Source organism: Periophthalmus magnuspinnatus, chromosome 9 (assembly GCF_009829125.3).
Source record: "Periophthalmus magnuspinnatus isolate fPerMag1 chromosome 9, fPerMag1.2.pri, whole genome shotgun sequence".
NCBI classification, from domain to species: Eukaryota; Metazoa; Chordata; class Actinopteri; order Gobiiformes; family Gobiidae; genus Periophthalmus; species Periophthalmus magnuspinnatus.
Genome location: NC_047134.1, coordinates 234,598 through 255,786, shown reverse-complemented (window position 1 = coordinate 255,786; position 21,189 = coordinate 234,598). Strand labels below are relative to the sequence as shown.

The 21,189-nt window shown below is 51.3% G+C and overlaps 29 non-coding genes across 29 annotated transcripts; all 29 read left to right on the top strand.

Annotated features, from left to right (window-relative positions):
- Window positions 1–295: 295 nt before the first annotated feature.
- On the top strand, window positions 296–478 carry LOC117376963 (U2 spliceosomal RNA). Its single transcript, XR_004541875.1, has one exon. It is a non-coding gene; the product is annotated as a U2 spliceosomal RNA (small nuclear RNA).
- A 653-nt stretch (window positions 479–1,131) lies between these two features.
- LOC117376981 (U5 spliceosomal RNA) lies at window positions 1,132–1,247 on the top strand. The gene has a single exon (XR_004541889.1). It is a non-coding gene; the product is annotated as a U5 spliceosomal RNA (small nuclear RNA).
- A 243-nt stretch (window positions 1,248–1,490) lies between these two features.
- On the top strand, window positions 1,491–1,654 carry LOC117376894 (U1 spliceosomal RNA). The gene has a single exon (XR_004541811.1). It is a non-coding gene; the product is annotated as a U1 spliceosomal RNA (small nuclear RNA).
- A 292-nt stretch (window positions 1,655–1,946) lies between these two features.
- LOC117376933 (U2 spliceosomal RNA) lies at window positions 1,947–2,139 on the top strand. Its single transcript, XR_004541847.1, has one exon. It is a non-coding gene; the product is annotated as a U2 spliceosomal RNA (small nuclear RNA).
- Window positions 2,140–2,800: 661 nt separating this feature from the next.
- LOC117376980 (U5 spliceosomal RNA) lies at window positions 2,801–2,916 on the top strand. Its single transcript, XR_004541888.1, has one exon. It is a non-coding gene; the product is annotated as a U5 spliceosomal RNA (small nuclear RNA).
- A 243-nt stretch (window positions 2,917–3,159) lies between these two features.
- Window positions 3,160–3,323, top strand: LOC117376893 (U1 spliceosomal RNA). The gene has a single exon (XR_004541810.1). It is a non-coding gene; the product is annotated as a U1 spliceosomal RNA (small nuclear RNA).
- A 293-nt stretch (window positions 3,324–3,616) lies between these two features.
- On the top strand, window positions 3,617–3,809 carry LOC117376953 (U2 spliceosomal RNA). Its single transcript, XR_004541866.1, has one exon. It is a non-coding gene; the product is annotated as a U2 spliceosomal RNA (small nuclear RNA).
- A 664-nt stretch (window positions 3,810–4,473) lies between these two features.
- Window positions 4,474–4,589, top strand: LOC117376979 (U5 spliceosomal RNA). The gene has a single exon (XR_004541887.1). It is a non-coding gene; the product is annotated as a U5 spliceosomal RNA (small nuclear RNA).
- Window positions 4,590–4,832: 243 nt separating this feature from the next.
- LOC117376892 (U1 spliceosomal RNA) lies at window positions 4,833–4,996 on the top strand. Its single transcript, XR_004541809.1, has one exon. It is a non-coding gene; the product is annotated as a U1 spliceosomal RNA (small nuclear RNA).
- A 293-nt stretch (window positions 4,997–5,289) lies between these two features.
- On the top strand, window positions 5,290–5,482 carry LOC117376952 (U2 spliceosomal RNA). The gene has a single exon (XR_004541865.1). It is a non-coding gene; the product is annotated as a U2 spliceosomal RNA (small nuclear RNA).
- A 978-nt stretch (window positions 5,483–6,460) lies between these two features.
- On the top strand, window positions 6,461–6,576 carry LOC117376978 (U5 spliceosomal RNA). Its single transcript, XR_004541886.1, has one exon. It is a non-coding gene; the product is annotated as a U5 spliceosomal RNA (small nuclear RNA).
- Window positions 6,577–6,819: 243 nt separating this feature from the next.
- Window positions 6,820–6,983, top strand: LOC117376891 (U1 spliceosomal RNA). Its single transcript, XR_004541808.1, has one exon. It is a non-coding gene; the product is annotated as a U1 spliceosomal RNA (small nuclear RNA).
- A 294-nt stretch (window positions 6,984–7,277) lies between these two features.
- On the top strand, window positions 7,278–7,470 carry LOC117376932 (U2 spliceosomal RNA). The gene has a single exon (XR_004541846.1). It is a non-coding gene; the product is annotated as a U2 spliceosomal RNA (small nuclear RNA).
- A 4,870-nt stretch (window positions 7,471–12,340) lies between these two features.
- Window positions 12,341–12,523, top strand: LOC117376962 (U2 spliceosomal RNA). Its single transcript, XR_004541874.1, has one exon. It is a non-coding gene; the product is annotated as a U2 spliceosomal RNA (small nuclear RNA).
- A 645-nt stretch (window positions 12,524–13,168) lies between these two features.
- LOC117376977 (U5 spliceosomal RNA) lies at window positions 13,169–13,284 on the top strand. The gene has a single exon (XR_004541885.1). It is a non-coding gene; the product is annotated as a U5 spliceosomal RNA (small nuclear RNA).
- A 243-nt stretch (window positions 13,285–13,527) lies between these two features.
- On the top strand, window positions 13,528–13,691 carry LOC117376890 (U1 spliceosomal RNA). Its single transcript, XR_004541807.1, has one exon. It is a non-coding gene; the product is annotated as a U1 spliceosomal RNA (small nuclear RNA).
- A 292-nt stretch (window positions 13,692–13,983) lies between these two features.
- Window positions 13,984–14,176, top strand: LOC117376931 (U2 spliceosomal RNA). The gene has a single exon (XR_004541845.1). It is a non-coding gene; the product is annotated as a U2 spliceosomal RNA (small nuclear RNA).
- Window positions 14,177–14,830: 654 nt separating this feature from the next.
- Window positions 14,831–14,946, top strand: LOC117376976 (U5 spliceosomal RNA). The gene has a single exon (XR_004541884.1). It is a non-coding gene; the product is annotated as a U5 spliceosomal RNA (small nuclear RNA).
- A 244-nt stretch (window positions 14,947–15,190) lies between these two features.
- On the top strand, window positions 15,191–15,354 carry LOC117376889 (U1 spliceosomal RNA). Its single transcript, XR_004541806.1, has one exon. It is a non-coding gene; the product is annotated as a U1 spliceosomal RNA (small nuclear RNA).
- Window positions 15,355–15,647: 293 nt separating this feature from the next.
- LOC117376926 (U2 spliceosomal RNA) lies at window positions 15,648–15,840 on the top strand. Its single transcript, XR_004541841.1, has one exon. It is a non-coding gene; the product is annotated as a U2 spliceosomal RNA (small nuclear RNA).
- A 658-nt stretch (window positions 15,841–16,498) lies between these two features.
- Window positions 16,499–16,614, top strand: LOC117376974 (U5 spliceosomal RNA). The gene has a single exon (XR_004541883.1). It is a non-coding gene; the product is annotated as a U5 spliceosomal RNA (small nuclear RNA).
- Window positions 16,615–16,856: 242 nt separating this feature from the next.
- LOC117376888 (U1 spliceosomal RNA) lies at window positions 16,857–17,020 on the top strand. Its single transcript, XR_004541805.1, has one exon. It is a non-coding gene; the product is annotated as a U1 spliceosomal RNA (small nuclear RNA).
- Window positions 17,021–17,312: 292 nt separating this feature from the next.
- On the top strand, window positions 17,313–17,505 carry LOC117376925 (U2 spliceosomal RNA). Its single transcript, XR_004541840.1, has one exon. It is a non-coding gene; the product is annotated as a U2 spliceosomal RNA (small nuclear RNA).
- Window positions 17,506–18,148: 643 nt separating this feature from the next.
- Window positions 18,149–18,264, top strand: LOC117376970 (U5 spliceosomal RNA). The gene has a single exon (XR_004541879.1). It is a non-coding gene; the product is annotated as a U5 spliceosomal RNA (small nuclear RNA).
- Window positions 18,265–18,505: 241 nt separating this feature from the next.
- Window positions 18,506–18,669, top strand: LOC117376887 (U1 spliceosomal RNA). Its single transcript, XR_004541804.1, has one exon. It is a non-coding gene; the product is annotated as a U1 spliceosomal RNA (small nuclear RNA).
- Window positions 18,670–18,961: 292 nt separating this feature from the next.
- LOC117376951 (U2 spliceosomal RNA) lies at window positions 18,962–19,155 on the top strand. The gene has a single exon (XR_004541864.1). It is a non-coding gene; the product is annotated as a U2 spliceosomal RNA (small nuclear RNA).
- Window positions 19,156–19,808: 653 nt separating this feature from the next.
- LOC117376969 (U5 spliceosomal RNA) lies at window positions 19,809–19,924 on the top strand. Its single transcript, XR_004541878.1, has one exon. It is a non-coding gene; the product is annotated as a U5 spliceosomal RNA (small nuclear RNA).
- Window positions 19,925–20,171: 247 nt separating this feature from the next.
- Window positions 20,172–20,335, top strand: LOC117376886 (U1 spliceosomal RNA). The gene has a single exon (XR_004541803.1). It is a non-coding gene; the product is annotated as a U1 spliceosomal RNA (small nuclear RNA).
- A 294-nt stretch (window positions 20,336–20,629) lies between these two features.
- LOC117376924 (U2 spliceosomal RNA) lies at window positions 20,630–20,822 on the top strand. Its single transcript, XR_004541839.1, has one exon. It is a non-coding gene; the product is annotated as a U2 spliceosomal RNA (small nuclear RNA).
- The last annotated feature ends 367 nt before the right edge of the window (window positions 20,823–21,189 follow it).

Sequence of the window (21,189 nt, the reverse complement as noted above, 5' to 3'; positions counted from 1 at the left end):
GGAAGGAGCAACAGGGGAGGGACCTCCTCTGAGCGTGACAGGTTTCCGAGAGACCAAATGTTTGGGGGAGTGGGATGAGTTATTCTTGATAAGGACTCACCTCGCTCCTGCACAAAGAGGACTTTTACCTACTGCACTCCCCTTTTAATGGACACTTTTGACATACCTGGTTTTAGACATTGTTTCATAACTTTTTAACACACAACTGTTTTAAACACTGTATTTATTGAGAAATTTGATTGTGTTTGAAATGTAAAACAGAGTGCAATGTCTGAATTGAAACGGGAAAGTGTCAATAAACTTTTTTTCGAAAGAAAAAAAAATCTGTTCTTATCAGTTTAATATCTGATACGTCCCCTACCCGGGGGACCATATATTAAATTGATTTTTGCAATGAGGTGATGGAATATGGGGCTTGCTCCGTCCACTCCACGCATCGACCCGGTATTGCAGTATCTCCGGGAACGGTGCACGTCCACTCAGGTAAACAGTTAATCCGTGTCTGCTCCCGTTTCTTCCCATAAGCATTGCCTTTCTCTCCGGAGCTTGTCTATGCTCTCTTCCCGTCTTTGTGTCTGTCTTACTCCATCCTTTTCCCAATTTTTCTGTGTTTTTTTTGCTTTTCGTCTCATCCCGCTTCTTGCCCTGTATTTTTCCGGTCTCTTTTGGCACTCCTTCCTGGTTTCCCTTTCTTTCTTTTTCCTGCTTCTGCCTGCTTCTGCCTGCTTCTGCCTGCTTTTCCCTACTCATTTCCCATTCCCTGCCTATGTTATTCCATAGCGTTTTCCCACTCCTTCTCTTCCGTGTAAGCCTGCTGTAGCTACGTTGCCCCACGTGAGTGCACGTGCTGTTTTTTTCCCCGTTTGTCCTCCTTTCCCTGTCTGTCTTTTCACCGCTTTCTGCTGCCACTGAGCTGCAGATCCGAAAGCCCGGTCTCGGCGCTGCGGTCTCGTGGGGAAGCTTCTGGTGCTCAGCTACTGAAGCGGACCCCGCCCACTGCGCCCACCTTGTGCAAATGAGCTGCAGGCTATAGCACAAAAAAAACAAAAAAAACCCCAACAAAATGCCTTGCCCGCGACGGGGCCATGTGGGGCCTCATGTGGTGGAAGGTGTGTGGCTCTCCGTTCCCACACTCTTGTTTCTCTTCAGATCGTACAAATCTTTCGCCTTTTACTAAAGATTTCCGTGGAGAGGAACGACAAGAGATTATCCCAAATTTTTTGGATGCCCTGTTTTGCAGCGGGGCTGTGTGACTTTGTTCAAAGTAACCTTGCGTCATCAGCGCCCGCAGATGAGATTTGCACTTGAAGGGGCCGTCGGGCGTCGCTCGGCAGTGCATTTGAAAAGCCCGTCTCTCATCCCAACCGTCCCGCCCGTGTTGGCAGCCGGGAAAGCTTCTCCTTTGACTTGCGCTCGCCGCTGAAACGGGAAACCGTAGCCCTGCGGTCCCTCCGCATGGAACAGCGGCTTGGCTCTGAGCCAGGCGAGGCATACTTACCTGGCAGGGGCGATACCATGATCACTAAGGTGGTTCACCCAGAGCGAGGCTCATCCATTGCACTCCGGATGTGCTGACCCCTGTGAATTCCCCAAATGTGGGAATCTCAACTGCATAATTTCTGGTAGTGGGGGACTGCGTCCGCGCTCTCCCCTGATTTTGTGTCCAATGTAGAGTACCGCTTCTCCTCGTGACGTTTAGCCTGGCCGTGTTTCTGTTTGGTTTCTTACTCATTTCTCGCTCGTTTTTTTTTCCTGCCTCGATGGTAATCCCACACCTTCACCTCCTACCGAGAAGGCTCTGCTGTGCAGGATTCCAATCTCCGCCTCTCTGTCTGCGCAGCACATGTGCCCCACCCCCGCCGCCCGGTGCAAACGGGTGCTGCTGTAACCGTCACTGGGAGGGTGTGTGGGGGCAAAGCCTACAGCTCCGTGGCGCCTTCAGCGTCATCGCTTCTCGGCCTTTTGGCTAAGATCAAGTGTAGTATCTGTTCTTATCAGTTTAATATCTGATACGTCCCCTACCCGGGGGACCATATATTAAATTGATTTTTGCAATGAGGTGATGGAATATGGGGCTTGCTCCGTCCACTCCACGCATCGACCCGGTATTGCAGTATCTCCGGGAACGGTGCACGTCCACTCAGGTGAACAGTTAATCCGTGTCTGCTCCCGTTTTCTCCCATAAGCATTGCCTTTCTCTCCGGAGCTTGTCTATGCTCTCTTCCCGTCTTTGTGTCTGTCTTACTCCATCCTTTTCCCAATTTTTCTGTGTTTTTTTTGCTTTTCGTCTCATCCCGCTTCTTGCCCTGTATTTTTCCGGTCTCTTTTGGCACTCCTTCCTGGTTTCCCTTTCTTTCTTTTCTGCTTCTGCCTGCTTCTGCCTGCTTCTGCCTGCTTCTGCCTGCTTTTCCCTACTCATTTCCCATTCCCTGCCTATGTTATTCCATAGCGTTTTCCCACTCCTTCTCTTCCGTGTAAGCCTGCTGTAGCTACGTTGCCCCACGTGAGTGCACGTGCTGTTTTTTTCCCCGTTTGTCCTCCTTTCCCTGTCTGTCTTTTCACCGCTTTCTGCTGCCACTGAGCTGCAGATCCGAAAGCCCGGTCTCGGCGCTGCGGTCTCGTGGGGAAGCTTCTGGTGCTCAGCTACTGAAGCGGACCCCGCCCACTGCGCCCACCTTGTGCAAATGAGCTGCAGGCTATAGCACAAAAAAAACAAAAAAAACCCCAACAAAATGCCTTGCCCGCGACGGGGCCATGTGGGGCCTCATGTGGTGGAAGGTGTGTGGCTCTCCGTTCCCACACTCTTGTTTCTCTTCAGATCGTACAAATCTTTCGCCTTTTACTAAAGATTTCCGTGGAGAGGAACGACAAGAGATTATCCCAAATTTTTTGGATGCCCTGTTTTGCAGCGGGGCTGTGTGACTTTGTTCAAAGTAACCTTGCGTCATCAGCGCCCGCAGATGAGATTTGCACTTGAAGGGGCCGTCGGGCGTCGCTCGGCAGTGCATTTGAAAAGCCCGTCTCTCATCCCAACCGTCCCGCCCGTGTTGGCAGCCGGGAAAGCTTCTCCTTTGACTTGCGCTCGCCGCTGAAACGGGAAACCGTAGCCCTGCGGTCCCTCCGCATGGAACAGCGGCTTGGCTCTGAGCCAGGCGAGGCATACTTACCTGGCAGGGGCGATACCATGATCACTAAGGTGGTTCACCCAGAGCGAGGCTCATCCATTGCACTCCGGATGTGCTGACCCCTGTGAATTCCCCAAATGTGGGAATCTCAACTGCATAATTTCTGGTAGTGGGGGACTGCGTCCGCGCTCTCCCCTGATTTTGTGTCCAATGTAGAGTACCGCTTCTCCTCGTGACGTTTAGCCTGGCCGTGTTTCTGTTTGGTTTCTTACTCATTTCTCGCTCGTTTTTTTTTTCCTGCCTCGATGGTAATCCCACACCTTCACCTCCTACCGAGAAGGCTCTGCTGTGCAGGATTCCAATCTCCGCCTCTCTGTCTGCGCAGCACATGTGCCCCACCCCCGCCGCCCGGTGCAAACGGGTGCTGCTGTAACCGTCACTGGGAGGGTGTGTGGGGGCAAAGCCTACAGCTCCGTGGCGCCTTCAGCGTCATCGCTTCTCGGCCTTTTGGCTAAGATCAAGTGTAGTATCTGTTCTTATCAGTTTAATATCTGATACGTCCCCTACCCGGGGGACCATATATTAAATTGATTTTTGCAATGAGGTGATGGAATATGGGGCTTGCTCCGTCCACTCCACGCATCGACCCGGTATTGCAGTATCTCCGGGAATGGTGCACGTCCACTCAGGTAAACAGTTAATCCGTGTCTGCTCCCGTTTCTTCCCATAAGCATTGCCTTTCTCTCCGGAGCTTGTCTATGCTCTCTTCCCGTCTTTGTGTCTGTCTTACTCCATCCTTTTCCCAATTTTTCTGTGTTTTTTTTGCTTTTCGTCTCATCCCGCTTCTTGCCCTGTATTTTTCCGGTCTCTTTTGGCACTCCTTCCTGGTTTCCCTTTCTTTCTTTTTTCCTGCTTCTGCCTGCTTCTGCCTGCTTCTGCCTGCTTCTGCCTGCTTTTCCCTACTCATTTCCCATTCCCTGCCTATGTTATTCCATAGCGTTTTCCCACTCCTTCTCTTCCGTGTAAGCCTGCTGTAGCTACGTTGCCCCACGTGAGTGCACGTGCTGTTTTTTTCCCCGTTTGTCCTCCTTTCCCTGTCTGTCTTTTCACCGCTTTCTGCTGCCACTGAGCTGCAGATCCGAAAGCCCGGTCTCGGCGCTGCGGTCTCGTGGGGAAGCTTCTGGTGCTCAGCTACTGAAGCGGACCCCGCCCACTGCGCCCACCTTGTGCAAATGAGCTGCAGGCTATAGCACAAAAAAAACAAAAAAAACCCCAACAAAATGCCTTGCCCGCGACGGGGCCATGTGGGGCCTCATGTGGTGGAAGGTGTGTGGCTCTCCGTTCCCACACTCTTGTTTCTCTTCAGATCGTACAAATCTTTCGCCTTTTACTAAAGATTTCCGTGGAGAGGAACGACAAGAGATTATCCCAAATTTTTTGGATGCCCTGTTTTGCAGCGGGGCTGTGTGACTTTGTTCAAAGTAACCTTGCGTCATCAGCGCCCGCAGATGAGATTTGCACTTGAAGGGGCCGTCGGGCGTCGCTCGGCAGTGCATTTGAAAAGCCCGTCTCTCATCCCAACCGTCCCGCCCGTGTTGGCAGCCGGGAAAGCTTCTCCTTTGACTTGCGCTCGCCGCTGAAACGGGAAACCGTAGCCCTGCGGTCCCTCCGCATGGAACAGCGGCTTGGCTCTGAGCCAGGCGAGGCATACTTACCTGGCAGGGGCGATACCATGATCACTAAGGTGGTTCACCCAGAGCGAGGCTCATCCATTGCACTCCGGATGTGCTGACCCCTGTGAATTCCCCAAATGTGGGAATCTCAACTGCATAATTTCTGGTAGTGGGGGACTGCGTCCGCGCTCTCCCCTGATTTTGTGTCCAATGTAGAGTACCGCTTCTCCTCGTGACGTTTAGCCTGGCCGTGTTTCTGTTTGGTTTCTTACTCATTTCTCGCTCGTTTTTTTTTTCCTGCCTCGATGGTAATCCCACACCTTCACCTCCTACCGAGAAGGCTCTGCTGTGCAGGATTCCAATCTCCGCCTCTCTGTCTGCGCAGCACATGTGCCCCACCCCTGCCGCCCGGTGCAAACGGGTGCTGCTGTAACCGTCACTGGGAGGGTGTGTGGGGGCAAAGCCTACAGCTCCGTGGCGCCTTCAGCGTCATCGCTTCTCGGCCTTTTGGCTAAGATCAAGTGTAGTATCTGTTCTTATCAGTTTAATATCTGATACGTCCCCTACCCGGGGGACCATATATTAAATTGATTTTTGCAATGAGGTGATGGAATATGGGGCTTGCTCCGTCCACTCCACGCATCGACCCGGTATTGCAGTATCTCCGGGAATGGTGCACGTCCACTCAGGTAAACAGTTAATCCGTGTCTGCTCCCGTTTCTTCCCATAAGCATTGCCTTTCTCTCCGGAGCTTGTCTATGCTCTCTTCCCGTCTTTGTGTCTGTCTTACTCCATCCTTTTCCCAATTTTTCTGTGTTTTTTTTGCTTTTCGTCTCATCCCGCTTCTTGCCCTGTATTTTTCCGGTCTCTTTTGGCACTCCTTCCTGGTTTCCCTTTCTTTCTTTTTTCCTGCTTCTGCCTGCTTCTGCCTGCTTCTGCCTGCTTCTTGCTCCGTCCACTCCACGCATCGACCCGGTATTGCAGTATCTCCGGGAACGGTGCACGTCCACTCAGGTTCAGTTAATCAAACAGTTAATCCGTGTCTGCTCCCGTTTCCTCCCATAAGCATTGCCTTTCTCTCCGGAGCTTGTCTATGCTCTCTTCCCGTCTTTGTGTCTGTCTTACTCCATCCTTTTCCCAATTTTTCTGTGTTTTTTTTGCTTTTCGTCTCATCCCGCTTCTTGCCCTGTATTTTTCCGGTCTCTTTTGGCACTCCTTCCTGGTTTCCCTTTCTTTCTTTTTTCCTGCTTCTGCCTGCTTCTGCCTGCTTTTCCCTACTCATTTCCCATTCCCTGCCTATGTTATTCCATAGCGTTTTCCCACTCCTTCTCTTCCGTGTAAGCCTGCTGTAGCTACGTTGCCCCACGTGAGTGCACGTGCTGTTTTTTTCCCCGTTTGTCCTCCTTTCCCTGTCTGTCTTTTCACCGCTTTCTGCTGCCACTGAGCTGCAGATCCGAAAGCCCGGTCTCGGCGCTGCGGTCTCGTGGGGAAGCTTCTGGTGCTCAGCTACTGAAGCGGACCCCGCCCACTGCGCCCACCTTGTGCAAATGAGCTGCAGGCTATAGCACAAAAAAAACAAAAAAACCCCAACAAAATGCCTTGCCCGCGACGGGGCCATGTGGGGCCTCATGTGGTGGAAGGTGTGTGGCTCTCCGTTCCCACACTCTTGTTTCTCTTCAGATCGTACAAATCTTTCGCCTTTTACTAAAGATTTCCGTGGAGAGGAACGACAAGAGATTATCCCAAATTTTTTGGATGCCCTGTTTTGCAGCGGGGCTGTGTGACTTTGTTCAAAGTAACCTTGCGTCATCAGCGCCCGCAGATGAGATTTGCACTTGAAGGGGCCGTCGGGCGTCGCTCGGCAGTGCATTTGAAAAGCCCGTCTCTCATCCCAACCGTCCCGCCCGTGTTGGCAGCCGGGAAAGCTTCTCCTTTGACTTGCGCTCGCCGCTGAAACGGGAAACCGTAGCCCTGCGGTCCCTCCGCATGGAACAGCGGCTTGGCTCTGAGCCAGGCGAGGCATACTTACCTGGCAGGGGCGATACCATGATCACTAAGGTGGTTCACCCAGAGCGAGGCTCATCCATTGCACTCCGGATGTGCTGACCCCTGTGAATTCCCCAAATGTGGGAATCTCAACTGCATAATTTCTGGTAGTGGGGGACTGCGTCCGCGCTCTCCCCTGATTTTGTGTCCAATGTAGAGTACCGCTTCTCCTCGTGACGTTTAGCCTGGCCGTGTTTCTGTTTGGTTTCTTACTCATTTCTCGCTCGTTTTTTTTTTCCTGCCTCGATGGTAATCCCACACCTTCACCTCCTACCGAGAAGGCTCTGCTGTGCAGGATTCCAATCTCCGCCTCTCTGTCTGCGCAGCACATGTGCCCCACCCCCTGCCGCCCGGTGCAAACGGGTGCTGCTGTAACCGTCACTGGGAGGGTGTGTGGGGGCAAAGCCTACAGCTCCGTGGCGCCTTCAGCGTCATCGCTTCTCGGCCTTTTGGCTAAGATCAAGTGTAGTATCTGTTCTTATCAGTTTAATATCTGATACGTCCCCTACCCGGGGGACCATATATTAAATTGATTTTTGCAATGAGGTGATGGAATATGGGGCTTGCTCCGTCCACTCCACGCATCGACCCGGTATTGCAGTATCTCCGGGAACGGTGCACGTCCACTCAGGTGAACAGTTAATCCGTGTCTGCTCCCGTTTTCTCCCATAAGCATTGCCTTTCTCTCCGGAGCTTGTCTATGCTCTCTTCCCGTCTTTGTGTCTGTCTTACTCCATCCTTTTCCCAATTTTTCTGTGTTTTTTTTGCTTTTCGTCTCATCCCGCTTCTTGCCCTGTATTTTTCCGGTCTCTTTTGGCACTCCTTCCTGGTTTCCCTTTCTTTTTTCCTGCTTCTGCCTGCTTCTGCCTGCTTTTCCCTACTCATTTCCCATTCCCTGCCTATGTTATTCCATAGCGTTTTCCCACTCCTTCTCTTCCGTGTAAGCCTGCTGTAGCTACGTTGCTCCACGTGCTGTTTTTTTTTTTCCCGTTTGTCCTCCTTTCCCTGTCTGTCTTTTCACCGCTTTCTGCTGCTACTGAGCTGCAGATCCGAAAGCCCGGTCTCGGCGCTGCGGTCTCGTGGGGAAGCTTCTGGTGCTCAGCTACTGAAGCGGACCCCGCCCACTGCGCCCACCTTGTGCAAATGAGCTGCAGGCTATAGCACAAAAAAAAAAAACAACCCAACAAAATACCTTGCCCAGTTACCTTGCAGGTGCCTGCTTCTGCAGGCACCTGCAGAAGCCCCGCCCAGGCAGGAGGGGGAGGCCTCCCCCCCGGAAGCCAAAACTGAGATGGAAACAGTGGAGGCAATGGGGGGAGGTGGCCCCCTGGACCCCCTAAACGAATGCCTGGAGAGCCTCCTCAACAACGCCCAGTACCCCAAGAGGCCCTTGTCAGAGTCGTCCTCTGAGAGAAACCTACTCTCAGAGAAGAGGGGAAAAGTCGGGGCTCTCTCAGACAGTGATTCTGTGGAGGAGCCCAGAATCTTCCCCTCCGATTCACCCAACGAGGTCTCGTTTCTCTCAATTGCTCTGCAATCAACTCCGCGAACAATGCCTCTTAGAGGTAAAAGGAGGAACAGGCCTAACCCCCCTTCTCACTCACCCCTGAGAGAGAAGGAAAAGCCGTGTTCACAAGGTCCAGAACAATAGCCTCTTTTTAACTGTGTTTTATTTTGTTTTATGTTTAGCATTTTAGTCTTTTAAATGTCATACCTTGTTTTAACCATACTCATGGCAATCACACTCTCTACCATCAATGTAAGGAGTGGGAAGTCTAGAGTTAGAGCGCAAAGCATTTTATCCTTTCTTAACTCTTTTAACTCAGATGTGTTTTTATTGCAAGAGTGTTCCCTGCCGTTTTTAAATCACTACAGAGATTGGGAGGAGATGTGGCCACACCCGTCTGTATGGAGCGGTTCGAATGAAAATAAAAATGACGGGGTGGCCATTTTAATAAATAATCCTCTGGTGACGGTAAAGGGCAGCACTGTGGTGAGAGACGGACGGGCACTTTTAATACATCTGAGTTTTATGGGACAGGATTTTAAGCTCTTAAATATTTATGGTTTTAACGATAAACACAAACGGTATGACCTTTTAGAAGACCTGCAGTCCCACATGCTAGGCAGAACTCCTTTTATTTTAGCAGGTGATTTTAATTGCATTTTAACACAAAAAGACAGGAACAGATGTGGGGATTTTAATTTAGACAAAACATCAGTTTTATTGCAGGGCTTATGTAGGGATTTTAAACTACAGGACTGTTTTAAAGCCATGCATCCTAGAGAGGAGGGCTTCACCTGGATCAGTGGTGATGGCACCAAAGCCTCTCGCATTGACTACGTTTTTACCAGGGACTGCCCACCTACCGATGCTAGATTGACCCCTGTTTTCTTTTCCGATCACCTGATGCTTTCCTGCACCCTTTCACTCTCTTCGGGTGTGACTGTAGGAAGTGGTCTGTGGAAGCTCAACTGCTCCCTGTTAAAGGACGCTGATGTAGTTTGTCAGTACAGGGAGCAGTACAAAGAGTGGCAGACCCTTCAAGACTTGCACGAGACACGAGCACACTGGTGGGAGATGGTAAAGTCAAGGACTCGAACCTTTTTTAGATGGGTGGGAAAAAGGAAAAAACAAAAAGAAAATAGCCGCATGTTGGGACTGCAAAAACGCTTGCAAAGGTATTTTAATCTTCAACAAAACGGTTTTAATTGTAATTTTAATGAAGAAATAAAACAGGTAAAAAAAGAAATGTTGGTTTTAGCGGAAAATAAAAGTAAGGGTGTAATTTTAAGAGCAAAAGAACAGGAGATGGAAGAAGGTGAAAAATGCACGCGATATTTTTTTAAGAAGATTTTAAACAAATGCAAGTCAATTTTATCTCTTAAAAAACAAGATGGCGTGGTCACAACAAAAACTGAAGAAATAAAAGAAATAGTTGAAAACTTCTACCAAAACCTGTACCAAACAAAAGAAATAAATGTAAACACCTTAAAAGAACTTTTAAAATCCATAGACAATGTTTTAACAGACAGTGTGCTTTTATCCCAGAATTTTACCCTTTTAGAACTTTCAAAATGCATCAGAGCTTTTAAAAAGGGCAAATCCCCGGGGGCCGACGGGCTCCCGGTGGAGTTTTATCTGACTTTTTGGGACATTTTAGCACCTGACCTACTGACTGTTTTTATGGATTTTGAAAGACTAGGCCAACTACCTGACAGTTTCAGATTAGGGATAGTGACTCTCCTTCCCAAGAACAAAGACAGGACTGACCTGACTAACTGGAGACCTATTACCCTTTTAAATCTGGACTGTAAACTTTTTAGCAAGATTTTATCTTCACGTCTGTCCTTGTTTTTAGAGGGTTTGATTCACCCGGATCAAGCCTGTGCCATCCCCGGGAGGAAGATCACAGACAGCCTCGTACTGATCCGAGACACCATCTGTTATGCGAGAGACAGAAACATCCGGCTAGTAGTCCTAAACTTAGACTTTGAGAAAGCCTTCGATCGGGTCTCGCACCAGTACCTCTTTGAGGTACTGCGAAAAGTGGGTTTACCTGATAGGTTTATAGAGTGGGTGGGGCTGCTATACCGAGGGATCAGCAGCAGATTCATGGTAAACGGGCATCTGACAAAAGCAGTGCAAATCAACTGCGGTGTCCGTCAGGGCTGTCCGTTATCAGCCCTCCTGTATGTTCTCTGTATCGAACCCCTGGCACAGATCTTGAGAAGGGACCAACGAATCAGGGGGGTGAGCATCCCGGGTGGGGGGGGGCTCACTGCCAAATGCATTTTATACATGGATGACGTGAATATTTTATGTACTGACCTTTTATCCGTAAACAGGACTCTGGACTTGACCGACTGGTTTGGACTGGCCTCTGGGTCTAAACTAAACCGAAAAAAGACCCAAGCCCAATTTTATGGACCCTGGACCCCCGACGAGACTGCTGGACTCCCCCTCACGGTGACAGAAGGACAAAAAATACTGGGAATCAGGTTCGACCGGGAGGGGGGTGGGAGTCAAAATTGGGCTGACTTTATAGGGAAAGTCAGACAGAGACTGGGGCTTTGGACACTTAGAGGACTGACAATGGAAGGGAAGGTTTTAATAATCAAGGCTGTGATTTTACCCCTGTTTTTACTAACTTGTTCTGTTTTTATGCCCCCCAGGAGTGTGCTTTTATCCATCGAGAGGTTGATTTTTTACTTCCTGTGGGGGTCCAAGTGGGAAAGGTTGAGGAGGGAGGTTATGAAGAGGCCAAAGGAAAAAGGAGGAAAAGGCGTCCCTGACCTCCCCCTCTTCCTAGGAGCAAGATACACGGCCTTGCACTTTGCACTTTCCAAGGACCCATCCGGAAACCCCAAAACGACTGCCTTTGCACGATTCTGGATGGGTTCCTTTTTAAGAAGAAAGAAGATTTTACCCATTGATCTTAAAGTCCCGGTGTCTTTTAACCTGCCTAAGTTTTATGCTTTTATTCCCACCTTTTTAAAGCATTTTAAACTAGAGCAGGAGGAGTTGCAGATTTTAACCAACCACCGCTTTTTAATCTCTGTTGTGCAGGAGCGAGAACCAGTGAGTCCAGTGCGCGGGCTCGCACTAGGCGACCCCTCCACGGTTTGGCGCAACGTGAACCATCCCACTCTCCCAAACAGACTCCGGGACCTGTCCTGGATGGTGGCTCATGAGGTTCTCCCAGTCAGGTCCGTCATGCACTCCCGGAGCCTCGCTCAGTCCGCTACCTGTCCCCGGCCGGGTTGTGGCGCGCCCGAGTCGGTGAGGCACCTGCTCTGGGAGTGCAGCGCCGCCATAGACCAGTGGGCGACAGCCGGCTCCTTGCAATTCCCGTACCTGCCGGCAGGGGAGGTCCTGACAGCCCAGTTGGTGCTGTACGGGGTGGGCCTGAGTCCAAACACGACAAAGGACATTTCAAGAATCTGGCTCACCCTCGCTGCCATCAAAGACGCCATATGGACCTCCAGAAACCTGCTGGTAGGAAGGCAAATGCAGATCCCCCCCGTGGCTGTGATCCGTAAGGCAGCAGCTACAGTCCGAGAGGCTGTGGCTGCAGGCAGCGGGCCCTAGGACACAGCTACAAAGAAGAATCGCATTTATGCCCATTCGGAGGAAGGAGACCGAAGCCTCACTCGAAGGTCAAAGCGGCAGCGGCCTGGCTCTCCGGGAGCGGTTGGTGGGAAGGAGCAACAGGGGAGGGACCTCCTCTGAGCGTGACAGGTTTCCGAGAGACCAAATGTTTGGGGGAGTGGGATGAGTTATTCTTGATAAGGACTCACCTCGCTCCTGCACAAAGAGGACTTTTACCTACTGCACTCCCCTTTTAATGGACACTTTTGACATACCTGGTTTTAGACATTGTTTCATAACTTTTTAACACACAACTGTTTTAAACACTGTATTTATTGAGAAATTTGATTGTGTTTGAAATGTAAAACAGAGTGCAATGTCTGAATTGAAACGGGAAAGTGTCAATAAACTTTTTTTCGAAAGAAAAAAAAATCTGTTCTTATCAGTTTAATATCTGATACGTCCCCTACCCGGGGGACCATATATTAAATTGATTTTTGCAATGAGGTGATGGAATATGGGGCTTGCTCCGTCCACTCCACGCATCGACCCGGTATTGCAGTATCTCCGGGAACGGTGCACGTCCACTCAGGTAAACAGTTAATCCGTGTCTGCTCCCGTTTCTTCCCATAAGCATTGCCTTTCTCTCCGGAGCTTGTCTATGCTCTCTTCCCGTCTTTGTGTCTGTCTTACTCCATCCTTTTCCCAATTTTTCTGTGTTTTTTTTTGCTTTTCGTCTCATCCCGCTTCTTGCCCTGTATTTTTCCGGTCTCTTTTGGCACTCCTTCCTGGTTTCCCTTTCTTTCTTTTTTCCTGCTTCTGCCTGCTTCTGCCTGCTTTTCCCTACTCATTTCCCATTCCCTGCCTATGTTATTCCATAGCGTTTTCCCACTCCTTCTCTTCCGTGTAAGCCTGCTGTAGCTACGTTGCCCCACGTGAGTGCACGTGCTGTTTTTTTCCCCGTTTGTCCTCCTTTCCCTGTCTGTCTTTTCACCGCTTTCTGCTGCCACTGAGCTGCAGATCCGAAAGCCCGGTCTCGGCGCTGCGGTCTCGTGGGGAAGCTTCTGGTGCTCAGCTACTGAAGCGGACCCCGCCCACTGCGCCCACCTTGTGCAAATGAGCTGCAGGCTATAGCACAAAAAAAACAAAAAAAAACCCAACAAAATGCCTTGCCCGCGACGGGGCCATGTGGGGCCTCATGTGGTGGAAGGTGTGTGGCTCTCCATTCCCACACTCTTGTTTCTCTTCAGATCGTACAAATCTTTCGCCTTTTACTAAAGATTTCCGTGGAGAGGAACGACAAGAGATTATCCCAAATTTTTTGGATGCCCTGTTTTGCAGCGGGGCTGTGTGACTTTGTTCAAAGTAACCTTGCGTCATCAGCGCCCGCAGATGAGATTTGCACTTGAAGGGGCCGTCGGGCGTCGCTCGGCAGTGCATTTGAAAAGCCCGTCTCTCATCCCAACCGTCCCGCCCGTGTTGGCAGCCGGGAAAGCTTCTCCTTTGACTTGCGCTCGCCGCTGAAACGGGAAACCGTAGCCCTGCGGTCCCTCCGCATGGAACAGCGGCTTGGCTCTGAGCCAGGCGAGGCATACTTACCTGGCAGGGGCGATACCATGATCACTAAGGTGGTTCACCCAGAGCGAGGCTCATCCATTGCACTCCGGATGTGCTGACCCCTGTGAATTCCCCAAATGTGGGAATCTCAACTGCATAATTTCTGGTAGTGGGGGACTGCGTCCGCGCTCTCCCCTGATTTTGTGTCCAATGTAGAGTACCGCTTCTCCTCGTGACGTTTAGCCTGGCCGTGTTTCTGTTTGGTTTCTTACTCATTTCTCGCTCGTTTTTTTTTCCTGCCTCGATGGTAATCCCACACCTTCACCTCCTACCGAGAAGGCTCTGCTGTGCAGGATTCCAATCTCCGCCTCTCTGTCTGCGCAGCACATGTGCCCCACCCCCGCCGCCCGGTGCAAACGGGTGCTGCTGTAACCGTCACTGGGAGGGTGTGTGGGGGCAAAGCCTACAGCTCCGTGGCGCCTTCAGCGTCATCGCTTCTCGGCCTTTTGGCTAAGATCAAGTGTAGTATCTGTTCTTATCAGTTTAATATCTGATACGTCCCCTACCCGGGGGACCATATATTAAATTGATTTTTGCAATGAGGTGATGGAATATGGGGCTTGCTCCGTCCACTCCACGCATCGACCCGGTATTGCAGTATCTCCGGGAACGGTGCACGTCCACTCAGGTAAACAGTTAATCCGTGTCTGCTCCCGTTTCTTCCCATAAGCATTGCCTTTCTCTCCGGAGCTTGTCTATGCTCTCTTCCCGTCTTTGTGTCTGTCTTACTCCATCCTTTTCCCAATTTTTCTGTGTTTTTTTTTGCTTTTCGTCTCATCCCGCTTCTTGCCCTGTATTTTTCCGGTCTCTTTTGGCACTCCTTCCTGGTTTCCCTTTCTTTCTTTTTCCTGCTTCTGCCTGCTTCTGCCTGCTTCTGCCTGCTTTTCCCTACTCATTTCCCATTCCCTGCCTATGTTATTCCATAGCGTTTTCCCACTCCTTCTCTTCCGTGTAAGCCTGCTGTAGCTACGTTGCCCCACGTGAGTGCACGTGCTGTTTTTTTCCCCGTTTGTCCTCCTTTCCCTGTCTGTCTTTTCACCGCTTTCTGCTGCCACTGAGCTGCAGATCCGAAAGCCCGGTCTCGGCGCTGCGGTCTCGTGGGGAAGCTTCTGGTGCTCAGCTACTGAAGCGGACCCCGCCCACTGCGCCCACCTTGTGCAAATGAGCTGCAGGCTATAGCACAAAAAAAACAAAAAAAACCCCAACAAAATGCCTTGCCCGCGACGGGGCCATGTGGGGCCTCATGTGGTGGAAGGTGTGTGGCTCTCCGTTCCCACACTCTTGTTTCTCTTCAGATCGTACAAATCTTTCGCCTTTTACTAAAGATTTCCGTGGAGAGGAACGACAAGAGATTATCCCAAATTTTTTGGATGCCCTGTTTTGCAGCGGGGCTGTGTGACTTTGTTCAAAGTAACCTTGCGTCATCAGCGCCCGCAGATGAGATTTGCACTTGAAGGGGCCGTCGGGCGTCGCTCGGCAGGTGCATTTGAAAAGCCCGTCTCTCATCCCAACCGTCCCGCCCGTGTTGGCAGCCGGGAAAGCTTCTCCTTTGACTTGCGCTCGCCGCTGAAACGGGAAACCGTAGCCCTGCGGTCCCTCCGCATGGAACAGCGGCTTGGCTCTGAGCCAGGCGAGGCATACTTACCTGGCAGGGGCGATACCATGATCACTAAGGTGGTTCACCCAGAGCGAGGCTCATCCATTGCACTCCGGATGTGCTGACCCCTGTGAATTCCCCAAATGTGGGAATCTCAACTGCATAATTTCTGGTAGTGGGGGACTGCGTCCGCGCTCTCCCCTGATTTTGTGTCCAATGTAGAGTACCGCTTCTCCTCGTGACGTTTAGCCTGGCCGTGTTTCTGTTTGGTTTCTTACTCATTTCTCGCTCGTTTTTTTTTTCCTGCCTCGATGGTAATCCCACACCTTCACCTCCTACCGAGAAGGCTCTGCTGTGCAGGATTCCAATCTCCGCCTCTCTGTCTGCGCAGCACATGTGCCCCACCCCCGCCGCCCGGTGCAAACGGGTGCTGCTGTAACCGTCACTGGGAGGGTGTGTGGGGGCAAAGCCTACAGCTCCGTGGCGCCTTCAGCGTCATCGCTTCTCGGCCTTTTGGCTAAGATCAAGTGTAGTATCTGTTCTTATCAGTTTAATATCTGATACGTCCCCTATCCGGGGGACCATATATTAAATTGATTTTTGCAATGAGGTGATGGAATATGGGGCTTGCTCCGTCCACTCCACGCATCGACCCGGTATTGCAGTATCTCCGGGAACGGTGCACGTCCACTCAGGTAAACAGTTAATCCGTGTCTGCTCCCGTTTCTTCCCATAAGCATTGCCTTTCTCTCCGGAGCTTGTCTATGCTCTCTTCCCGTCTTTGTGTCTGTCTTACTCCATCCTTTTCCCAATTTTTCTGTGTTTTTTTTTGCTTTTCGTCTCATCCCGCTTCTTGCCCTGTATTTTTCCGGTCTCTTTTGGCACTCCTTCCTGGTTTCCCTTTCTTTTTTCCTGCTTCTGCCTGCTTCTGCCTGCTTCTGCCTGCTTCTGCCTGCTTTTCCCTACTCATTTCCCATTCCCTGCCTATGTTATTCCATAGCGTTTTCCCACTCCTTCTCTTCCGTGTAAGCCTGCTGTAGCTACGTTGCCCCACGTGAGTGCACGTGCTGTTTTTTTCCCCGTTTGTCCTCCTTTCCCTGTCTGTCTTTTCACCGCTTTCTGCTGCCACTGAGCTGCAGATCCGAAAGCCCGGTCTCGGCGCTGCGGTCTCGTGGGGAAGCTTCTGGTGCTCAGCTACTGAAGCAGGACCCCGCCCACTGCGCCCACCTTGTGCAAATGAGCTGCAGGCTATAGCACAAAAAACAAAAAACCCCAACAAAATGCCTTGCCCGCGACGGGGCCATGTGGGGCCTCATGTGGTGGAAGGTGTGTGGCTCTCCGTTCCCACACTCTTGTTTCTCTTCAGATCGTACAAATCTTTCGCCTTTTACTAAAGATTTCCGTGGAGAGGAACGACAAGAGATTATCCCAAATTTTTTGGATGCCCTGTTTTGCAGCGGGGCTGTGTGACTTTGTTCAAAGTAACCTTGCGTCATCAGCGCCCGCAGATGAGATTTGCACTTGAAGGGGCCGTCGGCGTCGCTCGGCAGTGCATTTGAAAAGCCCGTCTCTCATCCCAACCGTCCCGCCCGTGTTGGCAGCCGGGAAAGCTTCTCCTTTGACTTGCGCTCGCCGCTGAAACGGGAAACCGTAGCCCTGCGGTCCCTCCGCATGGAACAGCGGCTTGGCTCTGAGCCAGGCGAGGCATACTTACCTGGCAGGGGCGATACCATGATCACTAAGGTGGTTCACCCAGAGCGAGGCTCATCCATTGCACTCCGGATGTGCTGACCCCTGTGAATTCCCCAAATGTGGGAATCTCAACTGCATAATTTCTGGTAGTGGGGGACTGCGTCCGCGCTCTCCCCTGATTTTGTGTCCAATGTAGAGTACCGCTTCTCCTCGTGACGTTTAGCCTGGCCGTGTTTCTGTTTGGTTTCTTACTCATTTCTCGCTCGTTTTTTTTTCCTGCCTCGATGGTAATCCCACACCTTCACCTCCTACCGAGAAGGCTCTGCTGTGCAGGATTCCAATCTCCGCCTCTCTGTCTGCGCAGCACATGTGCCCCACCCCTGCCGCCCGGTGCAAACGGGTGCTGCTGTAACCGTCACTGGGAGGGTGTGTGGGGGCAAAGCCTACAGCTCCGTGGCGCCTTCAGCGTCATCGCTTCTCGGCCTTTTGGCTAAGATCAAGTGTAGTATCTGTTCTTATCAGTTTAATATCTGATACGTCCCCTATCCGGGGGACCATATATTAAATTGATTTTTGCAATGAGGTGATGGAATATGGGGCTTGCTCCGTCCACTCCACGCATCGACCCGGTATTGCAGTATCTCCGGGAACGGTGCACGTCCACTCAGGTAAACAGTTAATCCGTGTCTGCTCCCGTTTCTTCCCATAAGCATTGCCTTTCTCTCCGGAGCTTGTCTATGCTCTCTTCCCGTCTTTGTGTCTGTCTTACTCCATCCTTTTCCCAATTTTTCTGTGTTTTTTTTTGCTTTTCGTCTCATCCCGCTTCTTGCCCTGTATTTTTCCGGTCTCTTTTGGCACTCCTTCCTGGTTTCCCTTTCTTTTTTTCCTGCTTCTGCCTGCTTCTGCCTGCTTCTGCCTGCTTTTCCCTACTCATTTCCCATTCCCTGCCTATGTTATTCCATAGCGTTTTCCCACTCCTTCTCTTCCGTGTAAGCCTGCTGTAGCTGCGTTGCTCCACGTGAGTGCACGTGCTGTTTTTTTCCCATTTGTCCTCCTTTCCCTGTCTGTCTTTTCACCGCTTTCTGCTGCCACTGAGCTGCAGATCCGAAAGCCCGGTCTCGGCGCTGCGGTCTCGTGGGGAAGCTTCTGGTGCTCAGCTACTGAAGCAGACCCCGCCCACTGCGCCCACCTTGTGCAAATGAGCTGCAGGCTATAGCACAAAAAAAAACCCCAACAAAATACCTTGCCCGCGACGGGGCCATGTGGGGCCTCATGTGCTGGAAGGTGTGTGGCTCTCCGTTCCCACACTCTTGTTTCTCTTCAGATCGTACAAATCTTTCGCCTTTTACTAAAGATTTCCGTGGAGAGGAACGACAAGAGATTATCCCAAATTTTTTGGATGCCCTGTTTTACAGCGGGGCTGTGTGACTTTGTTCAAAGTAACCTTGCGTCGTCAGCGCCCGCAGATGCCATTTGCGCTTGAAGGGGGCGGGCGTCGCTCGGCAGGTGCATTTGAAAAGCCCGTCTCTCATCCCAACCGTCCCGCCCGTGTTGGCAGCCGGGAAAGCTTCTCCTTTGACTTGAGCTCGCCGCTGAAACGGGAAACCGTAGCCCTGCGGTCCCTCCGCATGGAACAGCGGCTTGGCTCTGAGCCAGGCGAGGCATACTTACCTGGCAGGGGCGATACCATGATCACTAAGGTGGTTCACCCAGAGCGAGGCTCATCCATTGCACTCCGGATGTGCTGACCCCTGTGAATTCCCCAAATGTGGGAATCTCAACTGCATAATTTCTGGTAGTGGGGGACTGCGTCCGCGCTCTCCCCTGATCTTGTGTCCAATGTAGAGTACCGCTTCTCCTCGTGACGTTTAGCCTGGCCGTGTTTCTGTTTGATTTCTTACTCATTTCTTGCTCGTTTTCTTTTCCTGCCTCGACGGTAATCCCGCACCTTCACCTCCTACCGAGAAGGTTCTGCTGTGCAGGATTCCAATCTCCGCCTCTCTGTCTGCGCAGCACATGTGCCCCACCCCCGCCGCCAGGTGTAAACGGGTGCTGCTGTAACCGTCACTGGGAGGGTGTGTGGGGGCAAAGCCTACAGCTCCGTGGCGCCTTCAGCGTCATCGCTTCTCGGCCTTTTGGCTAAGATCAAGTGTAGTATCTGTTCTTATCAGTTTAATATCTGATACGTCCCCTATCCGGGGGGACCATATATTAAATTGATTTTTGCAATGAGGTGATGGAATATGGGGCTTGCTCCGTCCACTCCACGCATCGACCCGGTATTGCAGTATCTCCGGGAACGGTGCACGTCCACTCAGGTAAACAGTTAATCCGTGTCTGCTCCCGTTTCTTTCCATAAGCATTGCCTTTCTCTCCGGAGCTTGTCTATGCTCTCTTCCCGTCTTTGTGTCTGTCTTACTCCATCCTTTTCCCAATTTTTCTGTGTTTTTTTTTGCTTTTCGTCTCATCCCGCTTCTTGCCCTGTATTTTTCCGGTCTCTTTTGGCACTCCTTCCTGGTTTCCCTTTCTTTTTTCCTGCTTCTGCCTGCTTCTGCCTGCTTCTGCCTGCTTCTGCCTGCTTTTCCCTACTCATTTCCCATTCCCTGCCTATGTTATTCCATAGCGTTTTCCCACTCCTTCTCTTCCGTGTAAGCCTGCTGTAGCTGCGTTGCTCCACGTGAGTGCACGTGCTGTTTTTTTCCCATTTGTCCTCCTTTCCCTGTCTGTCTTTTCACCGCTTTCTGCTGCCACTGAGCTGCAGATCCGAAAGCCCGGTCTCGGCGCTGCGGTCTCGTGGGGAAGCTTCTGGTGCTCAGCTACTGAAGCAGGACCCCGCCCACTGCGCCCACCTTGTGCAAATGAGCTGCAGGCTATAGCACAAAAAAACCCCCCAACAAAATACCTTGCCCGCGACGGGGCCATGTGGGGCCTCATGTGCTGGAAGGTGTGTGGCTCTCCGTTCCCACACTCTTGTTTCTCTTCAGATCGTACAAATCTTTCGCCTTTTACTAAAGATTTCCGTGGAGAGGAACGACAAGAGATTATCCCAAATTTTTTGGATGCCCTGTTTTACAGCGGGGCTGTGTGACTTTGTTCAAAGTAACCTTGCGTCAGTCAGCGCCCGCAGATGCAGATTTGCAGCTTGAAGGGGCCGTCGGGCGTCGCTCGGCAGGTGCATTTGAAAAGCCCGTCTCTCATCCCAACCGTCCCGCCCGTGTTGGCAGCCGGGAAAGCTTCTCCTTTGACTTGAGCTCGCCGCTGAAACGGGAAACCGTAGCCCTGCGGTCCCTCCGCATGGAACAGCGGCTTGGCTCTGAGCCAGGCGAGGCATACTTACCTGGCAGGGGCGATACCATGATCACTAAGGTGGTTCACCCAGAGCGAGGCTCATCCATTGCACTCCGGATGTGCTGACCCCTGTGAATTCCCCAAATGTGGGAATCTCAACTGCATAATTTCTGGTAGTGGGGGACTGCGTCCGCGCTCTCCCCTGATCTTGTGTCCAATGTAGAGTACCGCTTCTCCTCGTGACGTTTAGCCTGGCCGTGTTTCTGTTTGATTTCTTACTCATTTCTTGCTCGTTTTCTTTTCCTGCCTCGACTGGTAATCCCACACCTTCACCTCCTACCGAGAAGGCTTCTGCTGTGCAGGATTCCAATCTCCGCCTCTCTGTCTGCGCAGCACATGTGCCCCACCCCCGCCGCCAGGTGTAAACGGGTGCTGCTGTAACCGTCACTGGGAGGGTGTGTGGGGGCAAAGCCTACAGCTCCGTGGCGCCTTCAGCGTCATCGCTTCTCGGCCTTTTGGCTAAGATCAAGTGTAGTATCTGTTCTTATCAGTTTAATATCTGATACGTCCCCTATCCGGGGGACCATATATTAAATTGATTTTTGCAATGAGGTGATGGAATATGGGGCTTGCTCCGTCCACTCCACGCATCGACCCGGTATTGCAGTATCTCCGGGAACGGTGCACGTCCACTCAGGTAAACAGTTAATCCGTGTCTGCTCCCGTTTCTTTCCATAAGCATTGCCTTTCTCTCCGGAGCTTGTCTATGCTCTCTTCCCGTCTTTGTGTCTGTCTTACTCCATCCTTTTCCCAATTTTTCTGTGTTTTTTTTTGCTTTTCGTCTCATCCCGCTTCTTGCCCTGTATTTTTCCGGTCTCTTTTGGCACTCCTTCCTGGTTTCCCTTTCTTTTTTCCTGCTTCTGCCTGCTTCTGCCTGCTTCTGCCTGCTTTTCCCTACTCATTTCCCATTCCCTGCCTATGTTATTCCATAGCGTTTTCCCACTCCTTCTCTTCCGTGTAAGCCTGCTGTAGCTACGTTGCTCCACGTGCTGTTTTTTT